This window comes from Microcaecilia unicolor, chromosome 11 (genome assembly GCF_901765095.1).
Source record: "Microcaecilia unicolor chromosome 11, aMicUni1.1, whole genome shotgun sequence".
Taxonomy (NCBI): Eukaryota; Metazoa; Chordata; class Amphibia; order Gymnophiona; family Siphonopidae; genus Microcaecilia; species Microcaecilia unicolor.
In genome coordinates, this window is record NC_044041.1 from 97,341,472 (window position 1) to 97,356,164 (window position 14,693).

Below are 14,693 nucleotides of genomic sequence, written 5' to 3' on the forward strand. Positions count from 1 at the left end.
GCCTTCACACAAAGGTGAGAGGCGCTGCACGGCCGGTAAGGCGGAGGGGGGTCCTTTGGAGGGGGGGAACGGCGGCGACGAACTTGGGGGGGGGGGGGGGAGGATGGCGGGAGGCAGAGCAGTGTTGGGAAAAGATGATCAACACAGGAAGGGAGGGGGGGGGCCCGGCGCTGCTAAAGTTTAGTTTTTTAATTTCAGTTTTTAATTTAGTGAAGGGCGGAAGCGGGGAACAGCGGCGATCTGGGGGGGGGGGGCAAGGCCGTCCATACAGGACGCTTCTGACGAGCGCCTTTGCCCCCTCCAGATCCTTTTTTAAGGTATGTTTATTTTTTCAGTGATGCAGCGGGGAACGGGGAGCCACGTGTTTGTGGGGGTTTTGTTGTTGTTGTTCTGACGGTTCGTGGCATGCGCAGAGCAGCCAGCATAATGCTTGGCTGCTCTGCGCATGATTTAAGGGCCGATTACCGACCAGAATTACGAATCATTGATACATTGTACTTTTAAATCCGTACCGAACTTGTGCAACTTGGTTTTTTTTGAGCATTGTTCGTTTTTTAAAATTCGGTTCGGACTTTAACGTTTGTAATTTTTTTTACGTATGGTTGATGCATCTGGGCCTCAGAGAAGGACTGCTCTGCTATCTTGGCTTCTGGGGTGACAAACTTGCTTTTATCTTTCCCCTTTTTTGCAGCTCTAAGTGCCATCCCAGCTGGAGTTTTATTGGGGTATTTCTCCATAGAAGTTAATTAGGGTTAACAGCCTCAGTAATTAAAGTTAATAGAGCGGATTCCAGCTTTAACAGGGCGAGGGCCAGAGCTCCAGTTAGACACAGCTGCTCAGCTCATTGCACCACGTGACCTAAATCATTTTATTAAAGTATAAAAAGGAGCAATATGCTGTGCAACTGTTGTTTAAGTACATAAATATTGCCATACTGGGACAGACCAAAGGTCCATCAAGCCCAGCATCTTGTTTCCAACAGTGGCCAACAAGCGGAAGGAGTAGTGAAGGTTGCAGAGCTCTTCCATAGAAGACGAGGAGACGAAAGTTCTAATCAGTCTTTATTCTTCAAAAACCCGACACAGTACTGTGTTCTGGCAAAGTGCCTGCGTCAAGGGTCTAGAAATTATGAAATATGCAATGATTAAATCATATTAAAAAAAGGTAGAATACATCAGTAAGAAGTGAATACATGTAAAAATTTAAATACAGTAATGTAAAAAAAAGTATATATTTATAGTAAAACAATGTAAAAAATATATTATGTTGAAATTAAATCAAATAAACAGACTGACTCAAAATATCATGCAAGTTATATGCAAATACATTAAAATGGTGAAAATGAGTAACAAAACAGACTTGATCTCAAATAAGTGCAGTGCATAATATTAAGGACTTAATTAAATACATATTCACCATGATGAAGTAATCTTAAACATAACATTGGAGGAATGAAAGAGAAAATGAAATATCATAAAAATCAAGTATTGAACGAAAGGTAAATTTAATGTATAGTACAGACCTGTATATGAAATCACTGGTTAAATGTAAGGGTCAGGATAACCGTGTGTGTGTGTGTATATATATATATATATATATAAAAGGCAAACACAGTAAACAAGGGGGTAGAGATTAAGTGTGAACACATGTGAAAAAGATATTGTATAAAAGGTTGGTGTGATACAAAGGCATTATAACGCCCTCATTTTTGTTTTCCAATCATTTCCTAATAATACCTAACATTCTATTTGCTTTTTTAGCTACCGCAGCACACAGACCAGAAGGTTTCGACGTATCATCAACAACGACACCTAGATCCCTTTCTTGGTCGGTGACTCCTAACATGGAACTTTTCATTACGTAGCTATAATTCGGATTCTTCTTTCCCACATGCATGACTTTGCACTTGTTCACGTTAAACGTCATCTGCCATTTAGATGCCCAGTCTTGTAAGGTCCTCTTGTAATTTTTCACAATTCTCTTGCAATTTAACAACTTTGAATAACTTTGTGTCATCAGCAAATTTAATTACCTCGATAGTTACTCCCATTTCTAGGTCATTTATAAATATGTTAAAAAGCAGCGGTCCCAGCACAGACCCCTGGGGAACCCACTAGCTACCTTTCTCCATTGAGAATACTGACCATTTAACCCTACTCTCTGTTTTCTATCTTTTAACCATTTTTTAATCCACAATAGGACACTACCTCCTGTTCCATGACTCTCCAATTTCTTCTGGAGTCTTTCATGAGGTACTTTGTCAAACGCCTTTTGAAAATCCAGATACACAATATCAACCGGCTCATCCCTTCAAAGAAATGTAATAGATTGGTGAGGCACAATTTCTCTTCACTAAATCCATGTTGGGTTGGTTTCATTAATCCATGCTTTTGAGTATGCTGTGTAATTTTGTTCTTTATAATAGTTTCTACCATTTTGTCCAGCACCGACGTCAGGCTCACCGGTCTATAATTTCCTGGATCTCCTCTGGAACTTTGTTTTTTTTTTTTTTTTAAATCGGCGTTAAATTGGCCACCCTCCAATCTTCCGGTACCACACTCGATTTTAAGGATAAATTACATATTGCTAACAATAGTGAGCTAGTTTATTTTTCAGTTCTATCAGTATCCCGGGATTGGATATCATCTGGTCAAAGAGATTTGCTACTCTTCAGTTTGTCAAATTGCCCCATTACATCTTCCAGGTTTATAGAGATTTCATTCAGTTTCTCCGACTCAGCTTTGAATACCATTTCTGGCACCGGTATCTCTCCCAAATCTTCCTTGGTGAAGACTGAAGCAAAGAATTAATTTAATCTGTCCACTATGGCTTTGTCTTCCCTGATCACCCCTTTTACCCCTTGATCATCTAGCGGTCCAACCGATTCTTTTGCTGGCTTCCTGCTTTTAATATATCAAATTTTTTTTTTTACTATGTGTTTTTGCCTCCAACGCAATCTATTTTTCAAAGTCTCTTTTTGCCTTCCTTATCAGCGCTTTGCATTTGACTTGACGTTTCTTATGCTGTTTCTTATTTTTAGTTGGTTCCTTCTTCCATTTTCTGACGGATTTTAGCTCTAATAGCTTCCTTCACATCACTTTTTAACCATGCCATCTGTCGTTTGGTCTTCCGTCCTCCTTTTTTAATACACGGAATATATTTGGCCTGGGCTTCCAGGATGCTATTTTTGAACAGCATCCACGCTTGATGTAAATATTTGACCCTTGCAGCCATTCCTCTTTTTATTTTTTTTCCACCGTTCTTCTCATTTTATCATAGTCTTCTTTTTTAAAGTTAAACGCTAACGTATTGCATTTCCTGTGTATACTTACTCCAAAGCTAATATCAAATCTGATCATATTATGATCACTGTTTTCAAAAGGCCCCAGCACCATTACCTCCCGCACCAGATCACTAAGGACTAGGTCTAGAATTTTTTCTTCTCTCGTCGGCTCCTGTACCTGCTGCTCCACAAAGCAGCCCTTGATTTTGTCAAGCAATTTTACCTCCCTAGCATACCCTGATGTTACATTTACCTAGTCAATATTGGGGTAAATTCACACCTGCAATACAGGGTTCTAAATAGTAGAATCGTTTAATTGATTTTGGATATATATTCTACTAATCCTTAACATACATTAGGGTAATTGAAATCACCCATTATTATTGTGTTGCCCAGTTTGTTAGCATCCCTAATTTCCTTTACCATTTCTACAAATAGAAAACAATAATGAGTAACTATAATAACCCCTCCCCCCCCTCTACCCTGCCAACCCCAAAAATAACTGAGTTCTACTACCTCAAGGAACCCTAATCCACCCTGTTAAAATATCCAGAGGTACAAAATACAACCCATTCTGTATGCCCTAGTGGGGGAGAAATATGCCTCATGAAACACTTATGTTTTTTTATGTGGATGAATAATAAGTCATCAACAACCTCAGGATTCAGTCTAGCTCTCCTGTCTTTCACAGTCCTTCCTGCAGTAGAAAATGTCTTCTCAGAGATGTGCTGGTAGTAGGAATGTACCGGATTCCCTATGCAAATTTTGCCAGTTGTGGTCAGCACTTTTGCTTGTTTAAAAAAAAAAAAAAATGAAAACATCTTTCGAAAACATCACTCGAACATAAATAACTGTCCAATTCATGAACAGTCTTCAAAGTATAGAATGACAGGTCCCTGTCCCCATCCCCATGGTTACTGCTGGTCCCCCATCCCCTTGTCATTCGCTAGATTCAGATACATTCAAGTCATAGGAGGTATCTCAAATTTCGAGTAGGGAAGCGCCACTTCCAATATTGTGTCTTAAGCACCATTTCCAATATTGCGTCTTGATGTTTGGCCTTGCGAACATCCCCAGAGTTTTTGCAAAGTGACTTACTATAGTTGTAGCATCACTGCACAGATTGGAGATAAATGTATTTTCCTACTTGAATGATTGATTGGTCAAGAGCATATCAAATGGAGGTGCTCTGGAGTCAATGCAGAGGACTATTCAGGTGGGAGCTACTGGGATTCATTGTAAACTACCTGAAATACCACCTACTACTGTTGCAGCAATTGGAGTACATAGAAGCCCTTCTTCATACGGTACAAGCTCGGGCCTTCCTGCTGCTGGAATGAGCAGACACCCTTGTTGCATACAGCCAGTTTGGTCAGACAGTCCTGCACCTTCGTAGGCCCATTTTTCTTCTGTTTAAAACTGTTCACAACAAGACTGTATATAGTTTCAGGTTAATTGGTTCTGGTTGGCTTTGCTTTTGTAAATCCCTAGTGCCCTTGAATTGTTTTCGGTGAGCCTGGTAGCTTGGGATTCCCATGTATGAGAATCGTTGTCCTGCTTGTCCTCAGAGAAAGCAAAGTAGTAGGTGTTCTTCGAGTACAGCAGAACATAAATTCTCACATCTCCTCCTACCTCCCCTAGGAGTTGTATTCTTTTGCTTTTAATATAGTACTGCTGGTCATGCACGATCACGGTGGGTGGGAAAGTACTCATAGATGCGTGGTGGGACGCAGAGTGGCAATTCCCATTCCAGGATAACTCCATTACAGAAACTATTAAACTGTTTCCATTAGACAGCTTCCCAATATTCCAGAACCCATGAGATAGTTGTGTCTATCAACCAACAGGTGGCGATAGAGACCTGGAAACTGAGCTGAGACATCTCTCTTGGTATCCATTCCAGCTCCTCGGTATTTTCTATCTTCAGCAGGTGTATGGTTGAGAAGAGCAGACTAACTCTATCTGAGAGTATCTGGGCATTCTATTTGACACAGTACAGGAGAGGATCTTCCTCACAGTGCAGGAGGTCTAAGCTGGTTCAACAGATTCATCTTGTTCCAGATCCTGTTTTCTGCCTTTACTGAAGGATATGTCCAGGTTCTGGGGTCAGTGAAGGTGACAATGGAAGTGGTGCCATGGGCAAGGGCTCATATGCAGCCATTGCAGGAATTTCTTCTCAGCCCCTAGTCTCCATTGTCACAGAAGTGTGACCTTCCTTGAACACTGGTTGACAGATGAAATATGCAATGGTGGTTGTTACCCAGGAATTTGACTGTCAGAGCTCCCTTTCCAATAACACAATGGGAAGTGGTGACAACGGATGCCAGTAAGTGGGCTTGGGGAGCTCATTACAAGTTTTGTCTGGCACACAGGGCACCTGGATGGAACAGGAATCTCAGTGATCAATAATTTGTTTGGAGCACAGAGCAATGCGGAATGCCTTATGAGATTTCACTCCCTTTGTGGCAGAGGCCCCAGTCCAAGTTTTCTCCAACAATGTGACTGCGTCGGCTTATGTCAACAAGCAAGATGGCAGTGGAAGAGACCTCCGTGAGTTGGGTGGAGAAAAATCTTCTCTACTTGTTGGCAGCTCTCATTGCCAGGGTCCTTTAATGTGGAGGATGACTTTCTCTGCAGGCACTCGGACCCAGGGGAATGGGAACTATCTAAACAGGGGTTTTAGCTGATAGTTGACTGATGGGGTTCTCTGCTTCTTAACTTGATAGCGATGAAAGGGAATGCCAAAGTGCCCAAGGTCTTCAGCCATTGGAAAGAACCGGGCTTGATGGGGATTGATGCCCCACTGCACCCCTGGCCAGAGACTCATGTACTGTATGTCATAAGTACAGAAGTATTGCCATACTGGGACAGACCAAAGGTCCATCAAGCCCAGCATCCTGTTTCTAACAGTGGCAAATCCAGGTCACAAATACCTGGCAAGATCCCAAAAAAGTACAAAACATTTTATACTGCTTATCCCAGAAATAGTGGATTTTCCCCAAGTCCAATTTAATAATGGTCTATGGACTTTTCCTTTAGGAAGCCGTCCAGACCTTTTTAAAACTCTGCTAAGCTAATTACCTTCCCTCTTTGGCCCATAGTAGGCCACGTATTGAAAAGGACTGTATTGCACTGGGGTCAAATAATTCTCGTAGCCCTGAATTGCCTGCGAAGCCATGGTACGTGGACCTGATTCGACTGCTGGACTGGAGGTCCTCTCCGTCTTTTGTAGGTACACGGCCTACTGAAGCGAAGTCCGATGCTCATGGAGGATCCGTGTCTCTTTATTTCAGGGCTTGGCCATTGAAAGGGCTCAATTGAGATGAAAAGGTTATCATGATTTGGTCATTTCTACCTTGCTTCAGTTTTGGAAATACTCTACATTCATGGCATATACGAGGGTGTGGAGGAATTTGAGGGCTGGTGCCATGGACTTTCTCCCTTCTCTGCTCAGATTGCGTGCATCGTAGCGTTTGGGTTCTCTAAAAGAAGGCCTTGAAAGATCTTGCGCTACAGACAATGTTCTTGGTGGCTGTTATGTCAATACGTAGGGTTTCAGAGCTTCAGGCCCTTGTTAGGATCCCTTTCTTTGCTTTTTAGAGGTGGCGGTCTCGTTCGCACTGTTCTTCCTTCTTTCTGAAAGTGGTAGCAGCATTTATCTCAACCAGTCTGTGGAGTTTCTGTCTTTTCGCAGAGAGGACAAAGAGGCTGAATATTCTTCCTTTAAGCTTTTCAATGTACATAGAGTCCTCATTACATATCTGGAAGTCACGAATGAGTTTTGCAGATCAGACATTCTGTTTGTGCATTTTGGTAAACAGAGTCCTGGCCTCATGGCTTCCAAGCTCACAGTTGATAAGTAGCTGAAGGAGACTCGCTTCAGCTTATTTGCTTGAGGGAAGCAGACTCATTCTACGAGGTGTACAGCAGCGTCTAGGGTGGAGACTACCTTACTCCGGTAGATATTTGTAAGGTGGTAACGTGGTTGATTCTGCCTACCTTTGCCAAGCACTACAGGGTGGACATCATGTCGCGCTCAGAAGCCAGTTTTGGGGCTTCGATCATCAGGGCGACGGCACCAGAATCCCAACCTTTCAAGGGATTGCTTTTTAACATACCACAGGTTCTAGAATAGTGGGAAACGATGTAAGGAAGGAGAAAATTGGTCTTTTGTGATCATTTTCTTTTCATTCGTCCTTTCCTCTATTTCAGAGGCCCGCCCAAGCAGGGCCACCAAGAGACTGAGCCGGGCCTGGGGCAGGGCCGCACCCCCCTGCCAGGATTGACGGTGCTGCAGCCCCCCACCCAACAGAACTGCAAGTACCGTGGCTGGTGGGATCCCGAGGTCCCACCAGCAGAAGAAGTCTTCCTCCAGGCAGCGCTACTGTTTCCTCTGCCACATTGCCTGCCCCCGTGACTGCTTTTCTCTCACGTCAGGCATGCTCAGTTTCAAAACTGATCATGCGTGGCCTGAGGGCCCAGCAGTCGCTTGGCAGGCAATGCAAGGGAGGCCCAGCACTGGAGTTTTCTCTCTCCTGCTCCTGTCGGGATGCGATCACCCAGGTCCCGTCAGGAGAGAGACCCTGGCGCTGGGCCCCCCTTGGAGGCCCAGGCCCGGGATTCCCCCCCCCCCCCCCCCCCCCCGCTCCGTGGCCCTGCGCCCAAAGTTTCTGAGATGTTTAGTTGGTGCGAAGTAATCAGTCAAATAATGACTGCCACCTTGCATGGTGCTTCCTGTATATCTCTTGTTCTCTACAGGTTGTGCAGAGATGATAGGTCCACACATATTTGCTTGTCTGGTTAGTGTTAGGTTAGCGAGTTGGTGGTTGTGTTTATTCTGAGTTTCTCCTGCTCACCTGCGTAAATATGAGGTGCTGGACTGGGTGCCATGAGAGAGGTGCCTCAGCTCAGTTTTCTATCTCCACCTGCTTGTTGATGTTTCTGGAATAGTGGTAAGGACTATTGGAAAGAAAATTATCAGGTAAGAACTAATTTCTCTTTGATTCATTTGTAAAAAAAAAAAAAAAGTATGTTTTCTTTTTCTCTGCTGGGTGTATATTGTATTTACATATTTTATTTAATAATATTTAACTTAAATAGCTGTTTGGATTGGGCAGGTATTTGCAATTTCATTTCTTTTTGTGGCTTAGTCATTTGTCTGCCTTTCAAAATAATCTATTAAAATGATCAAAAGCAAAAAACTTTCTAATATGGTAAATGGTTAGCCTATTTCTGCATCCTTCTTCATTTTTTCAGTTTTTGTACTTACTTCTGAATGAGGAATAGTTCCCAAACCTGGTGCAGACAGATTTGTCATGAGTATTCATTGTGGCAAATCTTGAAACCCTGATTGGCTGGGAGTCCTCCAGAGTGTTAAAGATTCTTACTGTGGTGGAATTATCTTTGGTTTTTGATTACAGTGTTTTTATACATTACTAATCTAAGTTGGGCCTTTGAGATAGAATGGGTCAGATTTTGATTCCATGAAAACTTTAAACTAGCACTATAATTGTATGTGTCTCTACATGCACGCATACGTCTCTTTCCAGCTTTACTGTTTTCTGGGGAGCCACTTCATGGCTGCTCCCTATTTGTAGTCTTACACTTTTGTTGATGACTACCTTCTGTTTCCTGTGGCCCAGTGACCTTAAATGCACTTTGGATGCTGGTAAGAATATCTATTTCCTTGTCATCAAGCAGATGAAGCCATTACGTATGGGTTATGTCCATCAACCAGCAGGGGAGATAGAGAGCACTCAAACTTTCACAGTGCCCTCTTGGCCAGCTAGCTCCACTGCCTCTTCAGTATTCTCTATCTCCCCTAGCAGGGTGGCTGCAGCTTGTTCGAGCTCCAGAAAAATCTGCCGGGAGGTGGTTCCTGGCTTGCCAGTTGTTAACCGGGGTGTTGGAGGCTACAGCAGCTTCACTTTAAAGGCACATAGGTTAGCCCTTTCCCTGCCTTACCCATACCTCTGTGGATGTGGACATATTGCCTTGCTTTCCCTGTCCTTACCCACCAACAGTGGATGCAGGCATATAGGTTCGCCCTTTCCCTGCCTTTCCCACTCATCTGAGCCTCCGGAGTCTTCAATACCTCTGCTTTCCTCACAGCTTTAAAAAAAAAAAAAAAAGTTGCGTCGCGTTTTTAAACGCAGAGACGCTGGAACAGAGGTTTTTGACCTGGTTTTCAGCAGGATCGTAGTTGTACACTAGATCCTTTGAGGTAAGAGTGTTTTCCAACTCCTCCGGGGTGGGCCCGTGATCGGGGCGATTTTGGATTTTACCGCCGTTTTTCGGCGATGGCTGCGGACAATGTAAAGCGCTGTTCCACTTGTGGCAAGCGCAAATCAGCAGCAGGGCTCTGTAAATCGTGCTGTACTGGCGTAGGAGCCGGCCCGAGCATGGCGAGCGATGTTTCTTCCCGCTCTGAGCTGGCAGCGGGCGCCATTTTGCTTACACTGCATGGCGCGGCCTCCGTGGACACGGAGAGACCTGAGCCGGGTGGGGCACCTCGAGATGAGGTTATTTCAGGAGTGGCTAGCACCGGACAGGATTTGGGTGCCCAGGGTGAGATTTTCTCCCTGGATTTTGTGCTTTTGCTGCATAAAGCATACATGATGAAAAGAGCCCTTCCTCAAGGGTCGCCTGAGGCTCCTCTGATTGCCCCCCCGATGGATTCTGGCCTGGGACTGCCCAGTGAGTTTTTTTCCCGGATGCTTGGCCTAAAGATAAGCGCAGAAGGGTTAATTCCTCTTCAGATTGTGGTGCACCTTTTCCCCCCCCCGTGGTCGGGGTGTGAGGATTCGGAGAACTCTGACAGACGTTCTTGGTCTGAGGAACCAGAGTCAGGTGCGGATTTACCACAGGATCTGGATGATCCCTCCGCGGTGAGGATTTTCCACCGTGATGAGCTGCCAGCGCTTATTTCAGATACCCTGCAGGCCCTCTCGATTGAAGATCCTGACAGTGGCATGGCCTCCTCGGGTAATCCCAGGATGGCTAGTACCAAGAAAGCTGCTCGGGCCTTCCCTTTGCATGACTCCATCCTAGAGCTTGTTTCGGCTCAGTGGGCTGACTCCGAGGGACCTTTGAGAGTTTCCAGGGCTATGGGGCAGTTATACCCTCTGCGTGAGGGACATATGGCTTGTTTTCAAATGCCTACAGTGGATGCCCTAGTCACTGCGGTGACAAAGAGAACTACCCTCCTTGTTGAAGGAGGTGTTGCCCTGAAGGATGTTCAAGACCGTAGGCTGGAAACAGCATTGAAACGGTCCTTTGAAATTGCAGGTCTCACTGTTCGGGCGTCTGCATGCAGCTGTTATGCTGTTAGAGCCTGCCTAGCTTGGCTGCAACAGGCAGTGGCTCAGCCCGGAGATGGAGTGGAGCCCTTCTTGGATGTGGCTCCGCGGATGGGAGGTGGCCTTGTTCTTTCTGGCTGATGCCCTTTATGACCTTGTCAGAGCTTCGGCTAAACAAATGGCAGTAGCAGGGCGGCTCGCCGTCGTCTGTGGCTACGACACTGGGCAGCGGACATGGCCTGTAAGCAAAGGTTGGTGAAGTTGCCTTTTCAAGGACTTCTCCTATTTGGTGAGGAGTTGGAGAAAATTGTGAAAGGCCTGGGTGATCCAAAACCCCAGCGCTTGCCCGAAGATAGGCAGAGGCCTTCCTCTAAGGGCCAGGCGGTTCACTCCTCGTACAGACCTAGCTTCCGTGAAGCTAGAAGGTACCGCCCGGGGCGTTCTGCTGGGTTCACTTCACGTGCCCGTGGTCAGCAGAGGAACTCCTTTCGCTCGGACAAGCGTTCCGCAGCCGGTTGCTCAAGACCAGGAGTTCAGGGACGACCCTCTCAATGATGGTGCGCCGGCCCTCTCCTCGATGCCTGTCATCTGAGGACGGTTTTCCCTCTTTGTCGAGGAGTGGGCCAAGATTTCCTTAGATCAGTGGGTTCTGGACCTGATCAGAGATGGATACAGAATAGAATTCAACGCCCCAGTAAGAGACGTGTTTGTGGAGTCCCGATGCGGTTCTGCCGTCAAACGGGCGGCGGTGGAGGAGACTTTACAAGGTCTGATTCAGTTAGGGGCTTTGACCCCGGTGCCTCCCGCCGAGCAAGGCTGCGGCCGATACTCCATCTACTTTGTGGTGCCGCGAAAAGGTGGGTCCTTTCGCCCTATTCTGGACTTAAAAGAAGTGAACAAGTCCCTGAGAGTGCGGCATTTCCACATGGAATCCCTGCGCTCCGTCAGTGCGGCGGTACAGCCAGGAGAGTTTCTCACGTCTCTAGACCTGAAAGAAGCTTACTTGCACATACCGATTTGGCCCCCGCACCAGAAGTTTCTGAGGTTTGCGGTGTTGGGAAAACATTTCCAGTTCAGGGCCTTGCCTTTTGGCCTCGCCACAGCTCCCCGAACCTTTTCGAAGGTAATGGTGGTAGTAGCTGCTTTTCTCAGGCGAGAAGGTATCGGGGTTCACCTGTACCTAGACGACTGGCTCATCAGAGCAGACTCTGCAACAGAAAGCTTACAAGCTACAGCCAGAGTGGTCTCAGTACTGCAATCTCTAGGCTGGGTCGTCAATAAGGCCAAAAGTCACCTGTCCCCTTCACAATCTCTAGAGTTTTTGGGGGCCAGGTTCGACACAGTCTCGGGCTATGTGTTCCTACCCGAGCTAAGGCGGTGCAAGCTTCAGAATCAGGTCCGTCTGCTCCTGAGGATGCCCCGCCCGCGAGCTTGGGACATTGTCCAGCTGCTGGGATCGATGACAGCCACGATGGAAGTGGTACCCTGGGCGAGAGCGCACCTGAGACCTCTACAGTATTCCCTACTCCGGAGATGGTCTCCTATTTCTCAGGATTACCAATGCAGACTTGCTTGGCTCCCTGCGGCCCGACTCAGCATGGAGTGGTGGCTCTCGGACAGCATGCTGCGGCGAGGAATGCCGCTGACACTCCCCGTTTGGTGCCTAGTGGTAACAGATGCCAGCCTGAAGGGCTGGGGCGCACACTGCAAGGGGAAGCATGCCCAGGGTCTATGGACACCCGAGGAGTCGGAGTGGTCCATCAACCGCCTAGAGTTGAAAGCGGTGTTTCAGGCGCTTCTGGCCTTTCAAGTGACCCTGGAAGGATTGGCTGTCAGAGTGATGTCGGACAACACGACAACGGTGGCCTATATAAATCGACAAGGCGGAACAAGGTGCAGAGCACTAGCCGCGCAGGCCGAACTGATTTGCCACTGGGCCGAGCTGCATCTTCAGTGTCTGTCAGCAGCTCATATTGCAGGTCAGCAATGTGCAGGCCGATTATCTGAGCAGGCATCAGATCGATCCAGCAGAATGGAATCTGGCAGATGAAGTATTCCTGCAGATCTGTGCCAAATGGGGCAAGCCCGTGATGGATCTAATGGCGACAAGTGCCAATACCAAAGTCCCGTGCTTCTTCAGCAGACGGAGAGATCCTCGCTCGGTGGGGTTGGATGCCTTGGATCAACCCTGGCCTCCGGGTCTACTTTATGTGTTTCCCCCATGGCCCTTGATAGGGCGCCTGCTCTTGCGGATTAGGCTGCACCCTGGAGAAGTGGTCCTCATCGCCCCGGATTGGCCAAGGAGACCTTGGTATGCAGACCTCAGACAGATGCTCCTGGAGGCTCCTCTGCCGTTACCTCTGGTACCGAAACTGTTGACTCAGGGACCGGTAGCCATGGAGGACGCCGGCCGCTTTGGTCTTACGGCATGGCTTTTGAGAGGGCGCAATTGAGGGATAAAGGTTATTCCAATAAAGTTATTTCCACTCTCCTGCAGGCCCGCAAGCGGTCCACTTCCGTGGCTTATGCCAGGATTTGGTGCCTGTTTGAGTCTTGGTGTGCTTCCAGAGCCATTGCTCCAATGCGGGCTCCTGTCTTGCCGATTCTGGACTTTTTGCAGGAAGGTGTACAAAAAAGGCTTGGCCTATAATTCCCTGCGGGTGCAGGTGGCAGCGTTGGCCTCCCTTCGTGGAAGGTGGAAGGCGTGTCTTTGGCTGCTCATCCAGATGTGGCACGGTTTCTTAGAGGGGTGCTTCGGCTCCAACCTCCAGTACGAGCACCCTGTCCAGCTTGGAACCTGGGGCTAGTTTTGAAAACCCTGCAGGCATCTACTTTTGAGCCGCTTCAGCGAGCATCGGAGAAAGATTTGAAACTGAAGGCTGTTTTTCTGGTGGCCATTACCTCGGCGAGACGGGTATCAGAGCTCCAGGCGCTGTCCTGTAGAGACCCATTTCTGCAATTTTCAGAGTCCGGAGTCACGGTTCGGACCGTGCCTTCCTTTATGCCTAAGGTGGTTTCAGCCTTTCACCTAAACCAGCCTATTTTCTTGCCCTCTTTTTCAGAGGAAGAGTTTCCAGAATCTTTTGGGCAGCTGCACCTTTTGGATGTGCGCAGGACTCTGCTGCAGTATCTGCGAGTTACTAACTCTTTCAGGACTTCTGATCATCTGTTTGTTTTGCTATCCGGTTCTCGCAGAGGGTCTCCAGCGTTTAAAGCCACTATTGCCCGCTGGCTCAAAGAAACTATCTTTTCAGCTTATCTGCTGGCCGGCAGGGTTCCGCCTGTAGCCTTTAAGGCACATTCTACTAGAGCGATTTCTTCCTCTTGGGCTGAAACTGGAGCACTCTCTCTTCAAGAGATATGCAGTGCAGCAACATGGGCTTCTAAGCTCTCCTTTGCCCGACATTACAGGCTGGATGTGGCTGCCAGGAGGGATGCGCGTTTTGGTGCACAAGTGCTAGCGCGTGGTGTGGCTTGTTCCCACCCTATCTAGGGATTGCTTTGTTACATCCCATACGTAATGGCTTCATCTGCTTGATGACAAGGAAGGGAAAATTAGGTTCTTACCTTGGTAATTTTCTTTCCTTTAGTCATAGCAGATGAAGCCATGAGCCCTCCCTGTATGATTGTCTGTATGCTATGAATCTGTTTTTCAGGTTCTGTTCTAATTTCCTGAAGTTCCTTCCTTGGGAGAAAGTTGGAAAACAATCTTCAGGATTCATGTTCAGTTTAAATTAAGGAGGATGTGTTCATTCCCTCCAGCATGTTTTTTTGGAGGATGTGTTGATTCTCTCCAGGAGGCGCGTGTGTTCCCCTCCAGTTCTATAAATAGTAGGATGAGTTCATTCCCTCCAGTGTGTTGGGAGGATGTGTGATTCCCTCCAGGAGGCGCGTGTGTTCCCCTCCACTTATACAATAAGGAGGATGAGTTTATTCCCTCCAGGAGGATGTGCATTTCCTCCTTTATGAGTTCATGCCCTTGTGATGGGCCATCGTTCGCTGTGAGGAAAGCTCTTGTGATTCCCATTGCGGTTTGCCATACTGCTTTGGAAGCTTCAAATACTGAAGAGGCAGTGGAGCAAGCTGGCCAAGAGGGCACTGTGAAAGTTTGA

The 14,693-nt window shown here is 46.9% G+C and overlaps 1 protein-coding gene across 2 annotated transcripts in view; it reads left to right on the plus strand.

The window, feature by feature from the left end:
* Positions 1 to 14,693, plus strand: part of DOT1L (DOT1 like histone lysine methyltransferase) — a 642,515-nt gene that overhangs the window by 152,770 nt on the left and 475,052 nt on the right. The window lies entirely within an intron of this gene.